At 37.7% G+C, this 20,653-nt stretch overlaps 1 non-coding gene across 1 annotated transcript; it reads right to left on the bottom strand.

Annotated features, from left to right (window-relative positions):
• Positions 1 to 12,847: 12,847 nt before the first annotated feature.
• On the bottom strand, positions 12,848 to 13,011 carry LOC132536303 (U1 spliceosomal RNA). Its single transcript, XR_009547937.1, has one exon. It is a non-coding gene; the product is annotated as a U1 spliceosomal RNA (small nuclear RNA).
• Between the last annotated feature and the right edge of the window lie 7,642 nt (positions 13,012 to 20,653).

The raw sequence follows: 20,653 nt of genomic DNA, 5'->3' as shown, positions 1-20,653 counted from the left end.
ACTCTGGGATGTGTTTGTTCTCATATTCCACCTCTTAACTTCCTTGAGATTAAATCATAAGTATTCAGAATTCACCAAGAAATTTTTGTGCTTCTTTCTAGTCCTGGTTGCTGGAACTAACAGCTGGCTTTGGAAACCAGACCTTTATCTTCCCTGATGTGGTTTTGTCCCCAATTCCTTCCAGAGCTGCTAGGACATGGTGGTGTGGAGTGAGTCTGGGCTAGTTAATTCTTACTATGATCAAGGTTTCTTGTGCTGCGCAGAGAATTATTTTTTTTCCATTATCTCTTTTTCCACAGTTGTTTTCTAAAGTCCTTTCTACACATAATCGATAAGACTATGCACTTTGGAATGAAACTTACTCAACTTGGTTATTGAATACATGTGAAATTGGTCTGTAAAATTATAACTACTGCAATTGGTTGTTGTAAGGATTAAATGAATACAAAAAATTTAGAATAGTATCTGACACAAGGCATCAAAAAACATTAAATATTACAGTTTTTATTATTATATTTGTTTTACTTTCAAAGTAAAGTTTAAAATTTGTTCCAAGTGTTACTATTATTATTATAGATTTATATTTATGATAGAGAGGTCAGAGTACCACTTAGTTCTGGAATATACAAATGCCAGGGATTGAACCTGGAACCTCAGGCATGCAAACCCAATACCATTAAGATATATTTACAGTCCTATTCAAATTGTTATGCTTATTTGTACTTCTTTATACCCTCCACAAATCTAGAACATTGTTGAATCTAAAACTGGCATAATGAGAAGTACTGCAGGAAAATGGAAATATGTAGATTTTGAAGCTAAGTTACCTAGATCTTGGTCTCAGAGTTACAATTTACTTTGTTATAAATTTCCCACCTGATGATTATGATAATGGTTATAATTCCCACACAATAGAATGTGTGTATTTATATTTGTAGTTTGTTACATATTTAGTAAATATGTATATTAAGTATCTATAATACAATAAGTATATATAGGTATATATTAAGTTCTATCAGAAATATATAATAAGTATATCATAATAAATAGATTTCATAATACAGTGAAGCTACATTTCTTTATAGCATGACATCAAAATACAGTCAATATGTAAATACAGTTAAACAGCTCAATTAATACAGCCTTTCGCTGAAGAAGATATTACTAGAGACCTCCAAATGAACAAGTTGGACTGAGAAAAGTTTTAAATGTAGTGTCACTGAAGCATTCTTGTTTAGACTACTAAGTTGACAATATAACCAAGTTCTCATCCCAATTATAGATACATCTTCAGATCAAGAGCTTATAATATAACTTTGTTTCACTATTGAAATATATCTGTTGCAAATAACTTAGTCTTCTGTTCTTTGAGCCTTATTAAGTTATATTGTCTATTAAGAAGTTTGCTACGAACTAGAATTTATTGTCAAGATAAATCCCAGGAATTAGAATTTAATAATTTTGGTTTTGTAATCCTTCTCCAAAATAATGTTTTCTGTAAGGTCTGTCTAGTAATAAGAATTCATATAACATATTATAAAATGAAGTTTTAATTGATTGAGATATAATTGTCTTAATTAAAGGGATTAAATTATTTTCTTGCAACCCATTACTAAATTGTATATTTAAAATTAAATTTCTAATGATTCTGGGAAAGAATATGTTTTGAAATGAAAACAGAAATATGCACTTACCTACTTTCTGATCAATTTTGTCATAAGTCAGGGAAATAATAGCTTTTGTTTATGGATTTTCTTACTTACTAGAAATTTAGATACCCATTATATGATCACAGTTTCCCATTTATTCTGCTCTATTTTGTCTTTAATTTTTTTCATCTAGTAGGAAAAATGCTAAAGAAGTGATAACTTCTTAGCCTTACATTAACTTTTATGTGTTATATTAAAAAAGTAATTAATACTCTTGAGATGATTGTTATTTGCTAATGATAATGATAGCATGTTCTATTTCCTCATCAGCCTACTTCTTAGCATTTGATGTCCAATAAATAGTTCAATGTCATGAAAAGTTTAGCAAGGGAAGCAAGAATAGCATTTTGGATTAAAGGACAATGATGACATCAGGAATTTGTTATAGCCTGAATTGTGTCACCCTAAATTTTATGTGACCAAGTCCAATCCCTAGTGTGACTATGCTTAGAGACAGAACCTTTAGGAGGTAACTAAGGTCAAATGAGAGCACAGAAGAGGGCCCTAATCTATGCAAACACAGTGGAAAGGTTACACTAGGATATGAGGTGAAGGCAATTATGCGCAAACTAGGAAGATCCCACTCACCAGAAACCAAGCCCTGACAAACCTTGATGTGGAATTCTAGCCTCCAGAACCATGAAAAATAAACTTTGCTTAAGCCATCCTGTCTGTGTTCTTCTGTTATGACAGCCTGAGATGAATAATACTGAAAAGGAAATGAAATAAAAATACACAGTCCTGTAAGATTCATATTCTAGATAAAGACAAGCTAGAAGATTAAGCAGACTTAGTTTGACATGTGCAATTTATCAGGAGGCTTTTGATATGTCACCCTGTAAACTGAAATATCCTCTAGGTAAGACAGAAACAATCTTTGGAATATTTCTGTAATATTTCCCAAGAAAGTTGCCATCTAACAGTTGCCAGTAATATTTTGACCTTCCATAGAGATACTAAATTGCCTTGGGGTGGACTATCTTTGTTACTGGAAGAATTATTTGCAGTGTTTTTAGTTACAATTGTATAACATAACAAAACCCAGTATCCCAATATCCTAGGGGAAATCTGTGTAATAGGGAAGTATTTTTGTTTGTCATAGAATCCCTAAAGGTGGGGGAGATAGTATAGTGGTTATGCAAAAAGACTTTCATGCCTGAGGCTCCAGGTTCAATCCCCTACAGGATTATTTCCTCTTCTGCAAGGAGGAAGCTGAAGAGAATATTATTCAGACATCTAGTATCTTTAAAAACATCTCTCAGAAACATCTCTCTTTAGGGGACTACACAGTGTTGTGGTTCTAGCTATTTATATAAGCATCAGTGAAGTAGCTTCAGATGGGCTATGAATCTAACCGTGTTTATATAAGCACTTTTCTTTCTTTTAATTACTCTCCAGTAGATCTATGTTGGGGACTTATCTGTACAACTCTAATGCTATGAGCTCCTTGTTTCTATACTGATTTACACATTAACATTTTATGTGACTATCAATCTAGGATAATATTATTAATATTATCCATCTATCCAAAGCAAAAAACCATGCATGTCCTTGTTTTTCAGGATGTTTCAAAGTTGATTGGGAGTGAAAATCAGGTATTAGAGGAAATTCTATGAAAAGAGGAGATCCAGGGACATGTGACTCAAGCAAGAGATGAAATAGGAGTGAGTGGCATTGTGAGACTAAATAACTATTTTCTCCTGTAGTCTCTGGAGTTTCTCACTCTGCTGTCTGATTTTATAAAACGGAAATATTGACAAGACCATAGGATAAGGGGTACAAGTTCACACAATTCCCACCATATGAACTCCTTTTTCCCCCCCTCTCCCTTGAAAGTGGTCCTATTCTTTATCCCTCTGGTTGCATGGGCCCAGGATCATTATGAAATGCAGAAGGAGGAAGGTTTGGCTTCTGTAATTGCTTCCATACTGAACATGGCTCAATCCATACTCCCAGCTTGTCTCTCTCTTTCCCCTAGTGGGGCAGGGCTCTGAGGAGGACACCCATCCCTCCACCTTTTAAAATTTATTTTGCATAGAGAGAGAAATTGAAAAGAAAGTGGAAGAGAAAGAGGGAAAGAGAGAGATCTGTAGCACTGCTTCACCACTGGTGAAGGTTCCCCTTTGCAGATAACGGGGTATTGAGCCTGGGCTCTTGGAAACTAATTTGTCTGCTTTACCAAGTGCACCATCACCTGGCTTCTGAAAGGGCTTACTAAGAGTTCAAAGAATGTGTGCACATGAGGGTTCACAAATAGGGGTCCAGGTGAGTCTTGTGAATGTTATCTGTAGGATGGCCCCTGCTAAACTTGCTGGAAGCAAGGATTCAGATATTTCTTGAAAGTTCTGCTGTTATCATAATGGATAATTCTATTGACTCCTTAGTAAAGATACAGATTTCTTGATGTTATCTAAAGTATGGTCTTGTGCAAGAAATTAAAAAAGAAAAAAAAAAGCAGTAAGACTTTTTGGGATGTGCTTTGTAGTACCCGTTGCTTCTGTTCTCCCTGGTCTAGGCTTTTGAGAGAGTCAACATATCAAAGACTCAGCCTACGTATTAAAAAGATTCAATCTGTGCTTTAAAAAGTTTGAGACATACAATCAATTTTCCCCTCTCATATTAATTAAAAAGTGGTTTATATGACTACAAATTGATAGGAGTGTACATAAACACCATTCCCACCACCAAAAGACAGTATCACATCCCACCCACTCACCCCCCACCCCCTTGCCACCTTGAGAAGCCAAATAAATGTCCACCTTTACCCTCACTCCAGGGTTTTCACTTTGGTGCTCTACTCCAGATTTAGTCAAATCCTGCTTTTAGTTTCCCTTTCTGTTCTTCTTTCTCAACTTCTGTTGATGAGTGGAATCATCCCATACTCATCTTTATTTTTCTGACTTAGCTCACTTAACATAATTCCTTCTAGCTCCATCCAAGATGGGTCACAGAAGGTGGGTTCATTGTTCTTGATAGCTGCATAGTACTCCATTGTGTATATATACCACAGCTTTCTCAGCCACTCATCTGTTGTTGAGCACCTGGGTTGCTTCCAGGTTTTAGCTATTATGAACTGTGCTGCTAAGAACATAGGTGTACACATAGCTTTTTGGTTGGGCATTATGGAATCCTTGGGGTATATCCCCAGGAGAGGAATTACTGGGTCATATGGAAGGTCCATTTCTAGCCTAGTGAGAGTTGTCCAGACTGCTCTCCAGAGAGGGTGGACCAATTTAAATTCCCACCAGCAGTGCAGAAGGGTTCCTCTGTCCCCACAGCCTCTCGAGCATTTGTTGCTGCTGTCCTTTTTGATGTATCCACAGGAGTCAGGTGATATCTCAATGTTGTCTATATTTGCATTTCTTTGACAATCAGAGACCTGGAGTAATTTTTCATGTGTTTGTTAGCCTTTTGGATCTCCTCTGGAGTGAATGTTTTGTTCATACCCTCTGCCCATTTATGGATGGGGTCATTTGGTTTTTTGGTGCTAAGTTTGCTGAGCTCTTTGTATATTTTGGTGATTAGTCTCTTGTCTGATGTATGACATGTGAAGATCTTCTCCCATTCTGTGAGATCTTCTCCCATTATTCTCTTCGTGTGATAGTTGCTTTGGCTGTGCAAAAGATTTTCAATTTGATGTAGTCCCATTGATTTATTTCTGCTTTAGTCTTCCTTGCAACTGGGTTTGTATCATCAAAGATGTCCTTGAGGTTTAGGAGGGAAAGTGTTCCAACAATGTTTCCCTCTAAGTATTTCATAGTTTCTGGTCTAACATCCAAGTCATTGATCCATTTGGAGTTGATTTTTGTTTCTGGTGAGATAAGGTGGTTCAGTATCATTCTTCTGTGTGTTTCAACCCAGCTTTCCCAGCACCATTTATTGAAGAGAGCCTCCTTCTCCATTTAATACTTTGGGCCCCCTTATCAAAGATTAGATGTCCATAGGTGTGGGGGTTTAATTCTGGAATTTCAGTTCTTTTCCACTGGTTTGTGTGCCTATTTTTGTTCCAGTACCAGGATGTTTTGATGATGATGGCATTATAATATAGTTTGAGATGTGGGAGTGTGATGCTTCCATTTCTGTTTCTTTTCCTCAAGATGGTTTTGGCAATTCTAGGTATTTCCTGGTTCCAGATAAATGACTGTAGTTTTTGTTTTATTCTCTTAAATAATCTTGGTGAAAGTCTGATGGGTATCGTGTTAAATTTGTGTATGGCTCTGGGGAGAATATTCATTTTGATGATATTTATTCTTCGAATCCATGAGCATGGGATGTCTTTCAATTTCGTAGTATCAGTTTCTATTTCCTTGAATAGTGACTGATAGTTTTCAGTATACAAGTTTTTCACTTCTTTGGTCAGCTTTATTCCTAGGTATTTTATTGATTTTGCTGCAACAGTGAATGGGAGTGATTTCTGGATGTCTTCTTCTTCAGATTTAGTGTTTGCGTAAGGAAATGCCATTGATTTTTGTAGATTCATTTTGTAGCCTGATACCTTGCTATATTGCCTAATAACTTCCAGTAGTTTTCTTTTGAATTCTCTAGGTTTTTCTATGTAAAGTATTATATCATCTGCAAATAGTGAGAGCTTAACTTCTTCTCTTCCAATCTGTATTCCTTTGATTTCTTTTTCTTGCCTGATTGCTATGGCAAGAACTTCCCATACTATGTTGAGGGGGAATGCTTTCATCTTCTCTCCATTGAGTATGGTGTTGGCTGTAGGTTTGCTATATATGGACTCCACTGTCTTGTGGAATTTCCCATCTATTCCCATTTTTTTGTAGAGTTTTGAGCATGAATGGGTGTTGGATTTTGTCAAAGGCTTTCTCTGCATCTATTGAAATAATCATGAAGTTTTTGTTTTTCTTTTGTTGATGTGGTGAATGACATTGATTGACTTACATATGCTGAGCCAGCCTTGCATTCCTGGGATTAATCCCACTTGGTCGTGATGAACAATCTTTTTTATATACTGCTCCACCTTGCATTCCTGATACTATAACCTATCTACATAATCATTGTTATGCCTGAAAAATCTCCACCCATTACATTCTGTTGATCTATCTTCTTTCTACCCTCAAGACCCTCCCTGTCTGCAGGGTATTATTAATCCTACCAGTTAAAACCCTCACCACAGTTGCTAAGGAAGTTCCTTCCTTTCCAGCCCCTTTTGCCTCTCTTTTCTTTTTTAAAATTTCTTTATTGGGGAATTAATGTTTTAAATTCAACAGTAAATACAATAGTTTGTACATGCATAACATTACCCAGTTTCCCATATAACAATTCAACCCCCACTAGGTCATCTGCCATCCTTCTTGGACCTGTTTAGTCCCCACCCACCACCCACCCAAGAGTCTTTTACTTTGGTGCACTATGCCAATTCCAGTTCAGGTTCTACTTGTGTTCTTTTTTTTTTTTTCTGATCTTGTTTTTCAACTACTGCCTGGGAGTGAGATCATCCCATATTCATACTTCTATTTCTAACTTATTTCACTTAACATGAATTTTACAAGGTCCATCCAAGATCAGCTGAAAACTGTGAAGTCACCATTTTTACAGCTGAGTAGTATTCCATTGTGTATATAGACCACAACTTGCTCAGCCACTCATCTGTTGTTGGACACTGGGGTTGCTTCCAGGTTTTGCCTATTACAAATTCTGCTACTATGAACATAGGTAGACACAAATTTTTTGGCTGGGAGTATTGGGTTCCATAGGATATATCCCCCGGAGAAGAATTGCAGAGTGATAGGGTAGGTCCATTTCTAGCCTTCTGAGAGTTCTCCAGACTGTTCTCCACAGAGGCTGGACCAACTGACATTCCCTCCAGCAGTGTCGGAGGGTTCCTTTGACCCCACACCCTCTCCAGCATTTGCTGCTGTTACCTTTTCTGATGTATGATATTCTCACATGAGTGAAGTGGTATCTCATTTTTGTCTTTATTTACATTTCTCTGACAGTCAGAGACTTGGAGAATTTTTTCATGTGTTTCTTGGCCTTTTGGATTTCTTCTGTGGTGAATATTCTGTCCATGTCCTCCCCCCATTTTTGGATGGGGTTATTTGTTGTCTTGTTATTGAGTTTAGGAAGCTCTTTATATATGTTGGTTATTAAACTCTTATCTGATATATGGCATGTAAAGATCTCCCATTCTGTGAGGGGTCTCTTGGTTTGGGTAGTGGTTTCTTTTGCTGTGAAGAAGCTTTTTAATTTGATGTAGTACCATAGGTTTATACTTGCCTTAGTCTTCTTTGTAATTGGATTTGTTTCATTGAAGATGTCTTTAAAATGTATGCAGAAAAGAGTTCTACCAATATCTTCCTCTATCTGAATGTTTGTGGTCTAACATCCAAGTCCTTGATCCACTTGGAATTTACTTTTGTATTTGGTGAAATACAGTGGTTCTGTTTCATTCTTCTGCATGTTTCAACCCATTGTTTCCAACACCATTTGTTGAAGAGACTCTCCTTTCCCCATTTGATAGTCTGGGCCCCTTTGTCAAAGATTAGATGTCCATAGGTGTGGGGGCTCACTTATGGCTCTCAGTTCTATTCCACTGGCCAGTGTGTTCTCCTCAAAAATGTGCTTGGGATCTTGATGGGAATAGCATTAAATTTGTAGATGGCTCTGAGTAGTATATTTATTTTGATGATGTTAATTCTTCCAACCCATGAACATGGAATATCTTTCCACTTCTTTGTGTCTTTTTCAATTTCCTTGAGTGGTGACTCATAATTTTCAGTATACAAATCTTTTACTTCTTTGGTTATGTTTACTCCTACATATTTTATTGTTTTTGTTGCTATAGTAAAAGGAGTTGATTTCTGGATTTCAATTTCTTCTTAGTGTTTGTGTAAAGGAATGACACTGACTTTTGAATGTTGATTTTGTAGCCTGACACCGTACTGTATTGCCTGATCATTTCCAAAAGCTTCTTGTTGAATTCCTAAGGTTTTTCTGTGGATACTATCATGTCATATGCAAATAGGGAGAGTTTGACTTCTTCTCTTCCAATCTGTATCCCTTTAATTCCTTGCTCCTGTCTCATTGCTATGGCAAGAACTTCCAACACTATGTTGAATAGTAATGTTGATAGTGGGCAGCCCTGTCTGGTACCTGATCTGAGGGGAAATGCTTCCAGTTTTTCACCATTGAGTATGATGTTGGCTGTAGGTTTGCTATATAGAGACTCCACTATCTTCAGGAATTTTCCATGTATTCCCATTTTTTGTAGTGTTTTGATTATAAAGGGATGTTGTATTTTGTCAAAGGCTTTCTCTGCATCTATTGATATGACCATGTGGTTTTTGGTCTTGCTTTTGTTGATGTGGTGGATCACATTGATTGATTTACGTATATTAAACCAACCTTGCATGCCTGGGATAAAGCCCACTTGGTCATGATGAACAATCTTTTTAATATACTGCTGTATCCGGTTGGCTAGAATTTTGCTTAATATTTTAGCATCTATGTTCATCAGAGATATTGGTCTGTAGTTTTCTTTTTTGGTTGTATCCATGTCTGCTTTTGGTATCAGAGTGATGTTGGCTTCATAGAATCTGGCAGGGAGTATTCCAGTGTCTTCAATCTTCTGGAAGACTTTTAAAAGTAGAGGTATTATTTCTTCTTTGAAGGTTTTGTAGAATTCATTTGTAAAACCATCTGGTCCAGGACTTCTATTTTTGGGAAGATTTTTGATAACTGTTTTAATTTCTTTAGCTGTGATGGGCCTGTTCATGTTATATAGTTCCTCTTTACTTAGTTTTGGAAGTTGGTAGGTATCTAGGAAATCATCCATTTCTTCCAGGTTCTCTAGCTTGGTGGCATATAGTTGTTCATAGAAGCCTCGTATGATATGTTGAATTTCTGCAGTGTCTGTTGTGATATCACCTCTTTCATTTATGATCTGATTTATTTGGGTCTTCTCCCTTTTTTGTTTTGTGAGTCTGTCTAAAGGTTTGTCAATTTTGTTCACTCTTTCAAAGAACCAACACTTACTTTTGTTGATCTTTTGTTTGGTTTTCTTATTCTTTTGTTTTTTTAATTTTTTTTTAATTTTTATTATTTTTTTGGTTTTCTTATTCTTAATGTTATTTATTTCTGACCTAACTTTAGTGATTTCTACACTTCTGGTTGTTTTAGAGTTCCTTTATTCTTCTTCTTCTAGGTCTTTAAGATGTGCAACCAGGCTGTTTATTTGTGCTTTTTCTTGTTTCCTAATATGTGCTTATATGGCTATGAACTTTCCTCTCACTACTGCCTTAGCTGTGTCCCAAATATTTTGATAGCTTGTATCTTCATTTTAATTGAACTTTTGAAACATTTTGACTTCTTCCTTTATTTCCTCTTTGACCCCGAAGTTGTTAAGAAGTGTACTGTTGAGCTTCCACATTCTGGGACTATTACTAATGTTTTGTTTATTGTTAAGTGTTAATTTAATTTCACTGTGGTCAGAGAAGATGCTTGGGATGATGTCAACACTCTTGAATTTGCTGTTGCTGTCTTTGTGGCCTAACATATAGCCTATCCTTGAGGATGACTCATGTGGAATTTGCTGTTTGCTGTCTTTGTGGCCTAACATATAGCCTATCCTTGAGGATGACTCATGTGGACTTGAGTAAAATGTGTATTCCAGTTTCTTGATATGAATGACTCTGAAAATGTCCAATAGTTCTGGTTTATCTATCTCCTCATTTAGCTCCCTCATTTCTTTAGTGACTTTCCACCTGGATGATCTGTCAAGTTGAGAGAGTGGGGTGTTGAAGTCCCCTCCTATGATTGTGTTGTTGTTAATATATTTCTATAGCTCTTTCAGTAGATGTTTGATGTATTTAGATGGCTTTTCATCGGGTGCATAGATGTTAGTAATTGGTAAGTCCTCTTGGTTGACTGATCCTTTGAGCATTAAGTAATGTGCATCTCTATCTTTTAAAATTTTATTTATTTTAAAGTCTTTCATTTCAGATATAAGAATAGTTGTTCCTGGCCTTTTTTGTGGCTCATTGACTTGTATGATAGTTTTCTATCCTTCCACTTTGATTCTGTGTTTGTCTTGTTGAGTTAGGTAGGTTTTCGTGTAGACAGCATATTGTTGGGTTGTGTTTTCTTATCTGTCATCCTACTCTGTGTCTTTTAATAGGTTAATTCTGGCCATTGACATTTATTGATATCAAATGCCATTCTTATAGATTTTTAGAGTGTTCTGATAGATGGCCTATTTATGGTGGTCTGACTGTTTATAGGAGAACTTTCAGATCTTCTTTCAGGGCAGGCTTAGTGATAGTTAATTCTTTCAGCTGTTGCTTGTCTGAGAAGGTTTTTATGCCTCCATCTAGTCTGAATGACAGTCTAGTAGGATAGATACAGTCATCTTGGTTGAAAACCTTTCTCACTGAGCACTCAGTAGATATCGATAGATATCTTGCCATTCTCTTCTGGCCTGTAGTGTTTGTGTGGAGAAGTCTGCTGCTAATCCTATGGGTTTTCCTCTGTAGGTGACTCTTTGTTTTTCTCTTGCAGCTTTCAGAATCCTTTCTTTATCTTTATTTCTTTCCATTCTAAATAGGATGTGTCTTGGTGTCTTTAAGTCTGGGTTAATTCTGTTTGGGACCCTCTGGGCTTCTTGAACCTTTATGTCTTTGATATTGTCTAGACTAGAGAAGTTCTCAGTTATAATGTCCTGAAGAATGCTTCCTTACCCTCCCTCTCTTCCTCTGGTAAGCCAGTAATGTGTATATATATATATATATATATATATATATATATATATATATATATCCACAAGGGCCATTTAAATCTGCCACATGGATTTGAAATAATTGCAGATATAATACCCTCTGTCAATGTGGTGCCATTACTGCTTGAGTTTTTCTCTCCCTCCCCTCATGCTCCCATTTTCTATGTGCAATACTAAGCCTTCAGATTGTGACGTTACTTTTTTCCCCAGAAATTCCAACTGTTATTTGACAAAATTCATTGAGTTATTTTATTGTACTATTTGCTTTCTGAGGAAGGACCCACTTTCCATGTCTAGGTCTCCAACACTCTTTCCTGAAAGTCCTTCCCTTCTTTCCTTTCCTTCATATTATTTATTCAGCAGAGCACTGCTCAACTCTACCCTGTGGTAGTGCTGTGAACTTGTGACCCTGGACTTTCAAACATAAAAATCTTTTTTTAAAAATTTATTTATTTATTTATTTATTTTTTATTTAAGAAAGGATTAATTAACAAAACCATAGGGTAGGAGGGGTACAACTCCACACAATTCCCACCGCCCAATCTCCATATCCCACCCCCTCCCCCGATAGCTTTCCCATTCTCTATCCCTCTGGGATCATGGACCCAGGGTCATTGAGGGTTGCAGAAGGTAGAAGGTCTGGCTTCTGTAATTGCTTCCTTGCTGAACATGAGCGTTGACTGGTCGGTCCATACTCCCAGTCTGCCTCTCTCTTTCCCTAGTAGGATGGGTCTCTGGGGAAGCTGAGCTCCAGGACACATTGGTGGTGTCTTCAATCCAGGGAAGTCTGGCCGGCATCCTGATGACACCTGGAACCTGGTGACTGAAAAGAGAGTTAACATACAAAGCCAAACAAATTGTTGAGCAATCATGGACCCAAAGCTTGGAAAAGTGGAGAGGTAGTATTAGGGAGGTACTCCCTGCAAACTCTAGTATACTTCTGCTTTCTTACTTTGGTGCCATACTCCAAACTCAGTCAATTTCTGCTTTGCGTTTCTACTTTTTTTTTTTTTACATGCATAACATTCCCCAGATTCCCATTTAGCAATACAACCCCCACTATTTAATTCATCATTTTTCATGGACCTGTATTCTCCCCATAAAAATCTTTTGCTTAAATATTATGATATCTCTCCAGCCCTCTTTTTTGGTGTGTGTGTGAGCCTTTCTAAGACATTGCCAATTTTGTTTACCCTTTTTTAAAACTAGCTCTTGATTTCAATGATCCTTCTGTTTTACTTTGACCTATTTTCATAATCACTCCAATTCTGCTGGCTATTCAGTTTTTTTGTTGTTCTTACCAGTTTCTTTACTTGAAGGGTTAAGTCATTTATTTAGATTTTTCTAGTTTTCTGATGTAAGTCTGCATTGTTTTGAAATTTCTTCTTCTTTATTTATTTTACAGGACAGAGCGTGAACACAGTTCCCCACTACCACAAATTATATAGTCGATTTTCCCATGTTTAAGGAAATTGCAGGGCTTAGCACATCCAGAGTGTAATGAATAAGCCTCGCCTTGAGAACACCACCTTCATGATCATGGTATCTCCCCTGCCAGGTAAGTATTGAACTCCTTCTTTTTACTGCTTTTACTGTGTCACAGAGATCCTGATAGCCAGGGTCTTTGTTATCATTTTTATAATAACCAAAACAGTGTGGTGTTCGAATAAAAGTGGCCTTTATATATTTAGTCAGTTGATTCATGACAAAGAAGTCAAGGACATAAATGGAGAAGATCTTTCTTCAATGAATGGTGTTGAGAGAACTGAATCTTCACATGCAAATGAAAGAAAAGTGGACTAGTCTCACTATGCATAAAAATGAATACAGAATGGAATAAAAAACATGGGTTCTTAGAAATATACAAAGTTCTTTCCCATGAGGAAGATAAGCATAATATATAGAGCACAAATGATTTTACTAGTTAGCAAGTTTTGATAAAGTGTCTGAAGTAAAGAAATAAAAAATATATAAATAAAGGATATATTATTTCATAGCTTTTACAATAAGGCATAAAAGTAAATTGTCAATATGGAAGGACAGATTTCAATATCCTTGACTGAATATTATATAATATCCTCGAATGAATATTATATAATAGAACAAGTAGTCTGGAGCTTTCTTAAGACCAAATAAAGTCAAATATGGAAAGGCAGTTATTTATAAGATATGTTATACCTAGGAGGGAAAAGATTGATGTGTAACACTTCAGTCACCCCACCTCTAATTAAAAAAGTTTCCTGGGTACACAATACTGGCAGGAACATATAAAAGAATTTTTAAAAATAACTCTAACTTTATATCTCTGAATGATTTTGTTTCTTAGGTCACTGTAATGGAAAAATAAATTGTTCTTCTCTGTGATTTTTTTTGACTTTAATGTAAATACATGTTCAAATATTTGTCTTTATTCCATACAGCAGAAATTCATTCTATCACAGCCAGAATATATAATATCGATCTAAAACTTTACTGAAATGTCAAGAAGTCTTGGAAAAGGGAAAAGTATCTTCTAATCTGTTACCACACCATAAAAGAATACATGTTAAAAATCATTGTAAAAGGTTTGATATTTACAGGATGATATTTTGTAGACAACTTGCATTCTAAAGTTCATAAATATTGAACATTCACTATGATAAACTATTTCAGATGGCCTATATAGTAATGTAAATTATGTGGCAAAGTTCTGATTTACTCAGCTCCTGAAAAGATGTGAAATATGCACAGAGAGTATGTTGTGCAGGGAATGTCCCTACTAACCTTTGTGTTTCAAATCAATGGCTCTCTTGTTGTAGTCAAGGCTACAGTGACGCATTATGAAACCAGGGAGTAATACAATCCCAGTCCTCAAGTTGTTGGAAAGAATAAGGACTTGCAGAACACAAATTAGTCTCTAGATGTTGTAGTGATGCTCCAGGTTATTTGTTTTCACAAATAACATTCAAGTCTCTGCAATTATTAACCCCCTCAAAAATTACTTTGCTGTTTAACAACCAAACTTTTATTTTAAATCTCTTAACAAATTAGTTACTCTTGTAAAAGAATATCTTCAAATGTTCTTATAAAGTTTGCTTTTAAGAGTGTAAGTGAAAATTAAGGCTTAAGACTTTAGGATACTACATATATATTCCTATAACAACTGCTTTTACTATAATATGATTTATTTAAAGGTATACCAAATGATTAAGAGACATAGAGTAATAACTGAATGACCTTTAAGCATGCTGTTTTTATTGACTAAGCACAAGAAGTACTTGAAATATTTCTAGAGGAATATTTGGTTTTGAACTAGTATATGTTCTTTTTAATTGGTTCATAGCTATCATCCTAAATCTACCTTTGTTAACATTGTTTGTATCACAAACCAAGTGGAAAGTTCCCATAAAAAAAAAAAAAGTACTCTGAGTTCTGTCAAAGGATCTTTTGCAAATGTTTTCCAGTTCACTCCTTTCCTCATCTTTTTTTTTTTTACACATATGTGCACACAACCATATACATTATCAAGAAAGTTATCTGTAGGAAATTATTTGATCTGGTTAAATTAGGGGCTGGAGGGAGGTGGAAGATGCTCAGGTGGGAAGAGAATCAAGCTGTATGAATCTGAGGAAAGAGGAAGGACAAATGAGCATTGTTCACAAGGTATGGAAACAAATTAGCTAATGAACTAACAAATTTGCAGTTTCTACCCAAGGGAAAGGTCTTTGGCTACTAACACATGAGCAGGCTGAAGAGCTTCTGGGGACACAGATGTGAGTAAGAACTCCAAAGATGATCAAAATTTGCCAGTAAACAATGTAATCTGTGCATATGATTAATTAGTCTTGATTGATGAGGTGGGTGTCTGCCATTGTGGTAAATAGAAAATGCTTTATGATGGAAAAGATTCCTTTTGGCCACAAGAATTTTAAATAAAATAGCTCTAGAATAGAAGGTTTTATGGGGTTTAGAACAATTTTCTTTTAATGTTGCAGAAGGTAGCAGTTGTGTAGGCACACATTTTATTGATAAAATAGGTTCAGAGGAATGTGTTGTTAGGTTATTTTTCCCTTATGTAAATGTTATAGAATGTAATTATGCAAAACTAGATCATCTAGGGTAGTAGACAACTTGGCTATATGGTACAAATTATTGGGACCATTGTGGTATATGTGGTTTGGTGATGACCTTAATGTCATGAATTTACATCTTACTATAACATATGTACCTCTCTTCCCCCCCCATCTCTCTCTCTCTCTCTCTCTCTCTCTCTATATATATATATATATATATATATAATTTGATAGGACAGAAAGAAATTGAGACAGTGAGGACGGAAGGGCTAAATAGAGAATGAGAGAGACACACACCTGCAGTACTCCCTCAATGCTTTGTACACTTCCCCACTATAGGTGGTGATTGGGGACTTGATTCTAGGTCCTTATGTGTGATAGTATGTGCACTCTACCAGATTTGCCACTGTCTGGCTTCTGTAGTTACTATTTTTATTTGTATCACATCCACATTACTTTATAAGATGATAAAAATTTATTTTAAGGGAGTTGGGCGGTAGCGCAGCAGGTTAAGCGCAGGTGGTGCTAAGCGCAAGGACCAGCGGAAGGATCCCGGTTTGAGCCCCCGGCTCCCCACCTGCAGGGGAGTCACTTCACAGGCGGTGAAGCAGGTCTGCAGGTGTCTGTCTTTCTCTCCCCCTCTCTGTCTTCCCCTCCTCTCTCCATTTCTCTCTGTCCTATCCAACAACAATGACATCAATAATAACTACAACAACAAAACAACAAGGGCAACAAAAGGAATAAATAAATAAATAAAAATTTTTAAAAAATTTAAAAAAAATTTATTTTAACGGGGGGGCAGAGGAGACAACACCTGTTGTGAACTCCAGAATGAAGAAGCTTACAACCTGGGATTCTCTGGAAAGAGTAGGATATCTGGGTCATCTGTGAAAGGGTGAATGGGGGGAGGGGCAGTCAAGGGTGATAAACAGAGGCCAAAATGACAAAAAAAGGAAAATCTTTGGCTTGACTATTTCTGAACTCACCCTTACCTCCCAACCCAGAACCAGCCCCCAGGGGCTGGCCAGCTGCTCCTAGCAGGCTTCCTGTGGAACTATTTTCTTTACCAAGATTGCTGGCTCAGCAGGGGTGTCATTCCAAGCCTTTTCCTTTTCTTTTTGAAAGGGGATGGAGTTCTTTTCTTCCCTGTAGGCTATGGGAGCCTGAGGGCTTTTAAACTATAAGTAGGCTTCTTATTTTAATCCCTCATTCCTGACGAAGAGATAAAGCAAGACAAGGGAAAGATAACACAGCAGTTATGTAAAGAGACTCTCACACCCCAAGGATCTAAAGCTCCAGGCTCAATTCAGCTTCTCTGCCAAGCCAGGCAGCATTGCTGGGCCCTGTGAGTTTCTAAACAAGTCCCATTTATAGTCTGTAGGTTCTGAGGCAACTATTCACTATGTTCTCATCAGGAGAACAACATGGAAAGCCTTCCACCACCTAGGCCCACTGCTAGGCCACCGAGGTGTAGCTCTTCTCCTGAGTTTCCTGGTCAGTTCTCTGTCCCCCAATGTCAGCACAGGGCCTGCCCCCTGATGCTCCAGCCTGTGAGGGCAGTAGCAATGGAGACTCACAGTTGCATGTGGTGAGGCTCAGGGGAGTCCTCTACTCCCTTCAGCCATGTTTTCATTGGTAAAACAGACTGGATGTGGTGCCTCAGCAGGTAAATTGCCGGGCTGTTACCAGCCACTTAATCTTTCCCTAAGCAACTCTCTGTCCATGAGCCACAGGTATTTGTACTCACCGGTTATTTGGTGGGTTCCTGAAGTCTTCCTAATCCTGCCTTGTTGAGGTACCAGATTATCTCCTTTGGTATTCCTAGTTGACTCAGGAGAGAATGGGAGAGAAACGCAGCTGCTCCGTATCCCTGCCTCCATAAGTTAACCTGGATACTTCTTATAATTGGTTGTCTTTGATTCATTTAAGAAGGGGACCAGGTTGTATGAAGCCAATCTGGAGTGGCCCAAGCTGCAGACTGACTGTTAGGATTTTTTACTCTATTTTTAATATTATTATATACATGTGTTCCTTTTCCCTCTTCTTCAGGTAGACCAAAATTAACTGTTGTTACTATTTTCATTGATAGGTGACTGGGTGTCCTACCCACTGTGGGAAAAACTTGTTTCTCTCCCTCTTCCCTCCCCCCTCCTTTTTATATCCTCCTACCTAACTAAGAAAAAAAATCAGGAGTCAGGCTGGTAGCACAGTGGGTTAAGTGCAGGTGGCATGAAATGCAAGGACGGGTGCAAGGATCCCAGTTCAAGCCCCCGGCTCCCCACCTGCAGGAGAGTCACTTCACAGGATGTGAAGCAGGTCTGCTCGTGTCTTTCTTTCCCCTTCTCTGTCTCCCCTTCCTCTCTCCATTTTTCTCTGTCCTATCCAACAACAATGACATCAATAACAAAATAATAACTACAACAATAAAACAAGGCAAAAAAAAGGGAATGAATAAATAAATATTTTTTAAAAATCTTTACCCCCACACCTATGGACATCTAATCTTTGATAAGGGGGCCCAAAGTATTAAATGGAGGAAGGAAGCTCTCTTTAATAAATGGTGCTGGGAAAACTGGGTTGGAACACTCAAAAGAGTGAAACTGAACCACTTTATCCTGTTGCTTGCGGCGGCGGCAGGACGCAGAAAAAGGAGGTTTGTAGCAGAAAGGGAACACAATCCTTTATTTGCGCTGGCACCTTTAGAGGTGGGTGAGAGCCAGCAGTTTGGGTCATGTGGAGGTAGCAAAAATGGCTGCCTCGTGCAGCAACCTTCCCTGTGTCTAATCACTGAAGTGAAAGGTGGGCAAGAGAGCGAGGGGCAGAAAAAGGGCTTTTACGGGAATAACTCATGAGAATGAGAAGGGGGAGGAGTAACCATAGCACTCCAGGGTAGGATAATAACTCTCACAGAAATGGGAAGGGGGAGGAGTAACCAAAGCACTCCAACTATGGCAGGGAATTGACAATGCCCTGAGAGCACAACATGGCAGAACAGGCGCTCTGAGAATGTCCCAACTCTTGCAGGAACTAGCAATAGCTTGAGGGGACAACATGGCAGATGTGACTGCATCTGCACAATTTCCCAGCATCATCCCACCAGAAACAAAAGTCAGCTCCAAGTGGATCAAGGACCTGGATATTAGACCAGAAACTATAAAATACTTAGAAGAAAACATTGCTGGAATATTTTCCCACCTAAACCTCAAGAACATCTTCTATGATACAAACCCAATTGCAAGGAAGACTAAAGCAGAAACAAATCAATGGGACTACATCAAATTGAAAAGCTTCTGCACAGCCAAAGAAACTATCACACAAACAAAGAGACCCCTCACAGAATGGGGGAAGATCTTCACATGCTATACATCAGACAATAAACTAATAATCAATGTATACAAACAGCTCAGCAAACTTAGCACCAAAAAAGCAAATGACCCCATTCTAAAATGGGCAGAGGATATGAACAAAACATTCACTACAGAAGAGATCCATAAGGCTAACAAACACATGAAAAATTGCTCCAGGTCACTGATTGTCAGAGAAATGCAAATAAAGACACACTGTGATACCACCTCACCCCTGTAAGAATGGCATACATCAAAAAGGACAGCAGCAACAAATGCTGGAGAGGCTGTGGGGACAGAGGAATCCTTTTGCACTGCTGGTGGGAATGTAAATTGTTTCAGCCTCTCTGGAGAGCAGTCTGGAGAACTCTCACAAGGCTAGAAAGAGACCTTCCATATGACCCAGTAATTCCTCTCCTGGGGATATACCCGAAGGACTCCATAACACCCAACCAAAAAGAAATGTGTACACTTATGTTCATAGCAGCACAATTTGTAATAGCTAAAACCTGGAAGCAATCCAGATGCCCAACAACAGAAGAAAGGCTGAGAAAGTTGTGGTATATATACATGATGGAATACCACTCAGCTATTAAGAATAATGAACTCACCTTCTCTTACCCATCTTAGATGGAGCTAGAAGGAATTATGTTAAGTGAGCTAAGTCAGAAAGATAAAGATGAGTATGGGATGATCCCACTCATCAACAGAAGTTGAGAAAGACTAACAGAAATGGAAACTCAAAGCAGGATTTGACTATATTTGGAGTAGGGCACCAAAGTAGAAAAATACTGGGTTGAGGGTGAGTGTGGATGTTCGACTTCACGGGGCAGGGGGTAAGGGGATTGAATGGGACACAGTCTTTTGGTGGTGGGAATGGTCTTTATGTACATCCTTATTAATTTGTAGTCATATAAACCACTATCTAATTAATATGAAAGGGCAAAATTGATTGAATATCTCAAACTGACTGACTCTTTTTAATACATAGGCTGATTCATTGATTTGTTGACTCTCTTAAAAGCTTAGACCAGGGAGAACAGAAGCAACCAGTGGAACAGCTATATACAAATAATGTCAAAGGACATAAATTATGGTGATGTAGTGTATGATACAGCAAGTCCTAACAAAGGGGTATTTTAAAGTTAACCCAATTGCCAAATAATGTGATTAGAGCAATAACTGCTATCTTCTTGAATCCAAAGTCAGTAGGAACCTCCCACTTCCTCTATAGATCCTATATTTCCCCTAGTTCTGGAACTTCTAGGATAAAGTTCACTTTCCTGCATGCTTCTCTCAATTCATACCAAATGATATTGCATCTGCCGATCCCAACCTAATTAGCGCAAGGAGTACCACCTTAACATGCTTCACTTCAGACTGTGTCCAGAGATGTCAGGCATGGGATGTCAGCCCTTCAGTCTCATTACTCCCGTGAGACATTTGCTTTTATAGTATTCTCTAATTCCATTCCAGGTGGTTCACTTCCTAACAAAGTCGAAAACCTAGATATAGATCATGTCCTGTGAGAGAGAGCATATGCACATATGTATCCATAAATTAGGGCAAAATATATACCTGAAAGTAAAAGTACACAATAGTCTGCAGTGAATCAGTGTAAAGTTCATAAAGAAATAGTGTCTACTTAGACTTAGATACCCTCCTCACATACTTCCTATTACAGTTCTCTCACTCACTCCAAAGCTAACCTTATCAAAGCAAGGGCTGAAAAAGATGAATAAGGGCAACAAAGTGGCATACTTTAACAGTGACTTTTCAGTCACTATCAGGCCACCCCATCAGCTGGGCCCC

This window comes from Erinaceus europaeus, unplaced genomic scaffold (genome assembly GCF_950295315.1).
Source record: "Erinaceus europaeus unplaced genomic scaffold, mEriEur2.1 scaffold_442, whole genome shotgun sequence".
NCBI classification, from domain to species: domain Eukaryota; kingdom Metazoa; phylum Chordata; class Mammalia; order Eulipotyphla; family Erinaceidae; genus Erinaceus; species Erinaceus europaeus.
Note: the sequence above shows the minus strand (reverse complement) of the source record. Positions and strands in the feature narration are given on the sequence as shown.